The sequence below is a fragment of the Oxyura jamaicensis genome, chromosome 2 (genome assembly GCF_011077185.1).
Source record: "Oxyura jamaicensis isolate SHBP4307 breed ruddy duck chromosome 2, BPBGC_Ojam_1.0, whole genome shotgun sequence".
Lineage (NCBI taxonomy): Eukaryota > Metazoa > Chordata > Aves > Anseriformes > Anatidae > Oxyura > Oxyura jamaicensis.
In genome coordinates this window covers 53,256,919-53,262,918 of record NC_048894.1, presented here as the reverse complement: position 1 = coordinate 53,262,918, position 6,000 = coordinate 53,256,919, and the positions used below count along the sequence as shown (strand labels likewise).

General features: G+C 54.2%; 1 protein-coding gene across 8 annotated transcripts in view; it reads left to right on the top strand.

The window, feature by feature from the left end:
* The first annotated feature begins 506 nt into the window (after nt 1-506).
* The window catches only part of ATXN1 (ataxin 1), a 210,325-nt gene continuing 204,831 nt past the window's right edge, over nt 507-6,000 (top strand). For 5 of the 8 annotated variants that reach the window (XM_035316752.1, XM_035316746.1, XM_035316745.1 and 2 more), the window contains exon 1: nt 507-835. The gene's annotated coding sequence lies outside the window, so the exon portion shown is untranslated. Of the gene's footprint in view, nt 836-1,085; nt 1,191-1,315; nt 1,591-2,581; nt 2,689-6,000 lie in introns of those variants that run through there. The other 3 variants (XM_035316750.1, XM_035316748.1, XM_035316749.1) reach the window with 3 other exon arrangements.

Sequence of the window (6,000 nt, the reverse complement as noted above, 5' to 3'; positions counted from 1 at the left end):
GCACGGTTTTATTTCCTCCCCTAGAGAGGCAGACCGGCCTCGACCAAGCAACTGATTTCCACGCATCCCTCGAACCAGCATTCCCTGCCATTTCTGAAGGACGGCACGCTTCGCTAGCCGTCTCTCCCCTCCCCGTTAAACAATATAAGTTTTTTTTTTTTTTTTTTTGTCTCCCCAGCTCATTTACTTCACCCTGCAAACTGCTGCCAGCTCCCCGCCACGCAGCGTGCCCAAGGCGGCGGCGGCGGAGGGCAGCCTGCCGGCCTCACCCGGGGGCTGCGGGCCGGGGGTAGCCGGGGGTGGGCACCCCCCCGGAGCCCCCCAAACCCCGGATCCCCCCAGCCCGGGTCCCCACCGGCCCCGGGGCGGCCCCGCAAAGGGTTAAGGCCGGCTGGGCCCGGCGGTGCTGCGCCTATGCAATAAGCTGTGCGGCTCGCTTGGCCGCCTGCCAGAGTGTTGCCTTGCCTCCTCCTCCTCCTCCTCCTCCTCCTCCTCCTCCTCCTCCCTTCCCCCCCCTCTTTTGCATGAAGTCGGATCCTTGAGCTGTTGCAGAGGCAGCCAACTGCTCCATATTTGGCTGCTCTTACACATTTACATACTGGAGAGCGGAGAGGGAGCGGGCGCTGCACCGCAGACATCATTTCTACTACAGCGCCGGAGACATCCCGGACCCGTGTCACTGCAGGGGGAAGGAGCAAAACAAACAACACCCCCCCCCCCCACCCCCCCCCCAAAAAATATATCAGCCCCAAGCCCCGTGAGCCGCTAGGAAGACATTTGTGTGCGAGCCTCTGTCTGACCCCCCCGCCAACCCCACCTCCACTGACACTTTACAGTAAGTGCCTTTTTCTTCCTCCTCTGCTTTCTGCCTGCCCCCCCGGGGTTCCTTCCCTTGTTTAGGCTGCAAAACCGCCGGCGATTTCCAGCTGGAAAAACACAGGGCCGGGGTTTTTGGGGTGCTGCTGTGCAGGGGCGGGCAGCTCGCTGCGGCCGGCCCCGGGCGGGGGCCGCGAAATGGCCGAGGGGCGGCGGGGGGGGGAATGTCCTCCTCTTCCTCCTCCTCCTCTTCCTCCTCCCCCTCAGGCAGCCCGGGGGGTGAGGAAGCAGGAGGAAGAGGAGGAGGAGGAGGATTGCGGAGGGGTGCCGGTGGCCGCGGGGAGGGTGGACATTTTGCGAGCGGCGGCCTCGGGGTGTGTGTTTGTGTGAGTGTGTCTGTGTGTGTGTGGTGGGGGGGGTGACACGGTGTGTGTGTGTGTGACACGGGGTGCGGAGCGTGACGGGGCGGCGACACTGCGTGTGTGTGTGTGTGTGTGTGTGTACGAGTGTGTCAGGGGCACGCACACACACACACACACACACCGCAGGGGGTGGCCGTGCGGGCCCGGCGGGCGGGCCGGGTGCCGGCAGGGCCGGCGGCCGCCTCCCGGCGTACGTAGTACGGGGCTGGGCGGCTGCCGGAGGGTGAATGAAGCGAGGAGGCGGCCGAGGAGGAGGAGGAGGAGGAGGAGGCGGCGCTGGGCCGGGGATGTGCCCGGCGGCAGCCCCGAGCCGCTTCGCCCCGGGCCCAGGCCGGCTGCTGGACGCCACCCGGTACCGCCGGCCGGGGGGAGTGGGGCGGGAGGGCCGGCGGGGACACGGGGACGTGGGGACAGGGGGACACGGGGGCACGGGGACACGGGCAGGGGCATGGGGAGGCCGCCCCCCCTCCGCTCCCCGCCCGCAGGAGCCGGCGGCGGTCCCGGGCTCGGGCTCGTCCCCGCCGCCGCGCTGGGTCTGGCGGTGGGTTTTGGTGGCATTTCTCCGTTTTGTTTTTATTATTTTTTAAGCCTAAAGCGGTGGTAATTTGCCGGCAGAAGAGGAATAAATGACCCCCCCCCCCCCCCCCCTTTCCGTACGTGTTGTGGGTGCTGGGTCCGTGAATGCGATTCCTCGGGAGATTAAAGTCTAAATTAAAGCGTGCTGGAAAACGCTGGCTCCTGCCGTAATAGTAATAGCGATAATAATAAAATGACAGAATTGGGAGCGATTTGCGTGCTATTGAAGAGGAGGAATTGCTGAAGAGTAATAATAGAAAAGAAAACAAGTCGGAAGCCCGTTATATAATGCACTGTGTAGATAACAAGAACGACAGGCTATTTTTATTTTGTTTACCGTATGCCGTGTAATAGGGACTCCTCCACGCAGCATCTCTCTCCCCCGAGCCCGAGCTCCGGCTAGGATCGGGCAAAATTCGGATCGTTCCTCCCGTGCCCAGCTGAAACTCGGGTTTGTAAAACCTTTACCCTGGCAAGCGTTTTCTTTGTGCGGATGGGGAATTGTGCAGGTACATGACCTTTGCTTGGAGACCGCCTCCGTTTCATATGGTAAAGAAATTCATATTTTGCAAGGCAGGTTACACTTTAACCTTTAATGCTCACGGTTATGTGTTTTGTGCAGCAAAGGGTTACTTTACGTGTCAGATGTGGTCAGGCGTAGTGAGTTGCTTTGCTTACATGCTGGGAAGTCAAGGACTTTTAATTTCAGTTTCGAGCGAAGCCTTCCACTAGAAAACCCAGGCTTCGCCTTCATCCCTTTCAGCTCGGCTGGTGCAGGCAGTTCGGTTCCCTGGCGAGGGCTATGAATGGGGGAGAGGGAAATTGAGGCTGGCCGGGGAAGGCGCAGTCATGTTGGCGATGCTGCGGGGTAATAGTAAGTTGTAATCGTGCGCTGTCGCCCCTGATGTGTCGGCACAAGCGGCCCAGTCATTGCCAGCAGCTGCTCCTTCCGAAGGGCGGCTTTCCCCCGTCCCCTCTTGCACGCCGCAGAGGCTGAGAGCTGCTCCTCCGCGCCGGTCCGTCTGTCTGTCTGTCTCGTCATGCAGCTACATGTCAGCGGTGTAGGCTTGCAGCGCTTACTCCAGCCCTGATCAGTCATGTAATTAGATCAGGCTGCCATGGTAACAGACAGGATTCCTCGTCCATTCAGGTGTGCGTGCGTGGCGTGTGCCCGGGCTACCTCGAGCCCTGCATGCGCCGTGTTTGTGCCGCCTCGGCCGCTGGCTTGCTCTTGCGGAAAATTGAAGGATGCCGGCGATCATTTCCCGATGGCTGAACTTCTCGGGAAGGGTGTTCTCCGTGTACCCGGTGGTATCGGGCGGATCAGGCGGCGTGTGGCGTGCTTATCAAGTTAGCTAAATCCTCAGCTCCGCTTGCTTGCCTTCACTGGCTGCTAGCAAATTAACAAAGGTGTGGTGCTCTGTAAGAATGCACCTCGCTTATAAAAGCTCGCATAAAACTTTCCTCGGAGTTTCCCTTTCTCCGCGGCTGGCTCTTTTAACCGTTCGGTGGCTGCAGTCGGTCGCAAGTTTGTGGCAGCTTTCATCCAAGCGCTGGGATTTTAGGCCACAGCCCTGGAGTTCTGCGCTCACGTGCAAGGTGCCGAGCTCGTTCTGGCCAGTGAAATTAAAACTGGTGATAGCTGCTACCTCTGTTGCCACTCACAGCTGCAAAGTCTCTCTGTGGTTCTCAGAGAGCACAGGGCCCTTTTGTTTTAGGTGAAATATCATTTTTCTCATGATTAAAAATCCCAAGGAGTATATAGTATAAAAACCAGTTTTCCTATCAGCAATTCATTTCCGATACTCTGATTTTTTTTTGCCTTTTTTTTTAAAAAAAAAAATTCTGCACATTAAATATTGTAACAGCAGAACAGGAGACTTTCTGCCCCGAAGTTTGCAATACCTTGAAAAAATACATAGTCTAATTAGCTTAGATCTGTGTACTGCTCTTAAAAATGTGTTTAACCGAGGAAAGTCTGTTTGTCTTCCTTCCCGGTGCTAGCGCACCACTCTTTTGAGCCACCCTTGCACAAATGCAGGTATAATTTTTTTAAGGCACCAAATTTGGCGCTCTGCTCTACTGCCGTAAGCCTGGAGCGACTCCAGTGGACTGGCTTGTGAGCCACTTACACGGGTGTATATCTAGAATAACTCCATTTATTGGACTTAATCCAGGCATGTAGTAGAGTAACAGCGCTCAGAAAGTGATCTGCTGCGTACAGCCATAATTTTCCCTCTCTCTTTTTACGGCAAAAAGCACTGTGGGCTTTAATAGGATTTTCGCCTGATGAAGGAGCTGCTTCAGCCACGTGCCGAAGCGGCGAACACCTCTCTCCCAGCCACTAATCTCGTGTGCATTTACGCTGCTATGGAGCTTGGCCCGGAGGATTTCGTGTCTCGATGAGAAATCACCGGCACCCGCAGCTCGTAGTACCAGGCAGGAGCGTAACGCTGCCCAGAACCATCTCAGTGAAACAGGTATTTTTAACAGCGCTGGGCTCGCAGCGGCGCACTTGGAGGACGAAGGAGGAACGCCCGCCAGCGGCTCGGCTCCTGCGGTGGCTGGCGGTCCCGGTGCGGCGAGCTGGCAGGTCTCAGCCCAGAGGCATTTCTCCTCGGAGGAGCGAGAGCACGGGCAGGCAGCTTCATACACCGAAGAGCAGCCTTGACTAACTTGCCCTCCGTGCTAGGAAGGAATATCCTCCCCTCTGCACGGCCGCCTCCGCTACGGGCCACCGTGCCGAGGGGGTGGCTTGAAATAGAAGAGCCTGCTAGGGGGACCAGCTGCAGAAAGTGAAATAATCGCACGCAGCTCACTGTAGAGTGAGCCGCTGCCTGCCTCGTGCTGCTCATACGTATTTTATTGTAAGACAAATTACCTGTGTGACTAAGAGCATTAGAAAGTAATTATTTTCCAAAAGGCCATTTATACATAGTTAAAAGACTTTTTGAAAATAAACAGTGCAACTCTTCTCTCTTGCCCTTCTGGCCTGATTTGATTTATTTAGAAAGGCTGAAAAAACTAGTCTTATTTTAAGATACTCTTACAAGAGACCTGGAATTTCGTTTAACATTTTTTTTTATGTAATAGATCCAGTGGCCTAGTTTCATGTTAATTAAGAAAATAGGCATTAAATGCAGTCACCTGAAAAGCAACTAATGATTTAAACATCAGAATTGGAAAATAATTGTTTTAGCACCATAGCTAGTAAAGCAAAATAAAGGCCTAATTTTCCCCTCGCTGAAGTTGAGCGGCCCGTCTTGGTACATGGCAGCCAGGACTGTCATTGTCATTGCTCATGCAGTGTAGTTGCTTTTGTTGTGGTGTACTAATTGAAGGGGAAACGCGATGAAGAAGTATCACAGGGCTTAAAGGAAATGAGTGTCAGAATTGCATAGATGGCCTGAAGCGTTGGCTGGTTGCAGACCTGCTGCAGTGTGGGAGGCAGCTCGCGCTGGTGGGGTCGAGGGGAGTCGGACGGCGGGGCAGTCTCAGGCCAAGCACACAGGTTCGGAATGAGTTCGGGTTTGGGAGGCTGTACAGGCACACTGCGTGCAAGTCACAGAGTTCAGATAACAGACTTAAATGGAGCTCTCTTTGGAGGCTACTGTAACCACCTCTGCTTTAGCAAATAAAAATATAATTAGCACGAGGAATAGAAGTACAACAGGCTTGGCTCAGGTAAATAGTTCAGATGAAAGAAATGGCCTGCTATGTTCCAGTGTCTTCTGTGTAGGCACTTGTATACTTTTCAAAGCCTAAGCTTTGCAAGCTGAAAATCCTGACCTCCACATTTCGTTTTACTTTTATCTTAAGTGAGATAAATAAATGAGCAGGTATTTGGACAAAGGCACTGTATTTTGGAATCTGAGGTCATACGCACGTCTTGTACAGTGGTTCACGTTCTTTATACGTTGAGGATTTTAGCTGGGTTTTGGCTTAGCTGGTACATGACTCATGTTTTTAAATGCAAGAAACTTTGCAGACTCCAGACTTTTGTGAAAAGATGAGAACTGAATCGATGACCGTAGTTCCTTTTTGATCTCAGCACATACACTAAGAGTGTAGCGCTTGATGCTTCCCGCACGCCGAGCTGTAGTCTGGGACGGCTCTAAAACACATGCAAATCTGTGTGCGTGTATCAGTCCCAGTCTGCAAAGTTACTTTAGTGCATGTCCCAGCG